The 359-nt window shown below is 40.7% G+C and overlaps 1 non-coding gene across 1 annotated transcript; it reads left to right on the top strand.

Annotated features, from left to right (window-relative positions):
• Nucleotides 1-270: 270 nt before the first annotated feature.
• On the top strand, nucleotides 271-352 carry trnas-uga (transfer RNA serine (anticodon UGA)). Its single transcript has one exon. It is a non-coding gene; the product is annotated as a tRNA-Ser (tRNA).
• Nucleotides 353-359: the final 7 nt, after the last annotated feature.

Genomic DNA, 359 nt, shown 5'->3' with positions numbered 1-359 from the left:
TGTTTCATGTAACTTTCATAGGCTCTGTATCAGAAATAATCTCTGTCTATACTAAGATGCCTGAAAACGCATGCACGTGCAGGTGTAAACAGGAATCAGATCTTCTGCTCATCAGCTGTTGTATAGATTATAGTGAGACTTACTCATGTTTTTTGTTTGTGTTTGAGATGGAGATGGCTGTTAAAAAAAGTCTATTAAAATGAATAAATCTGGCTCAAACTTGCTTTCACATCCATGTGCTTCACAACATGAAGTGAACACATATGTGTAGTTGTTGTGGCCGAGTGGTTAAGGCGATGGACTTGAAATCCATTGGGGTCTCCCCGCGTAGGTTCGAATCCTGCCGACAACGAAGCAGT

The sequence above is a fragment of the Seriola lalandi genome, unplaced genomic scaffold (assembly GCF_002814215.2).
Source record: "Seriola lalandi dorsalis isolate HSWRI2012SDOR001 ecotype SW California unplaced genomic scaffold, Sedor1 jcf7180002053606, whole genome shotgun sequence".
Classification (NCBI taxonomy): Eukaryota; Metazoa; Chordata; class Actinopteri; order Carangiformes; family Carangidae; genus Seriola; species Seriola lalandi.
Note: the sequence above shows the minus strand (reverse complement) of the source record. Positions and strands in the feature narration are given on the sequence as shown.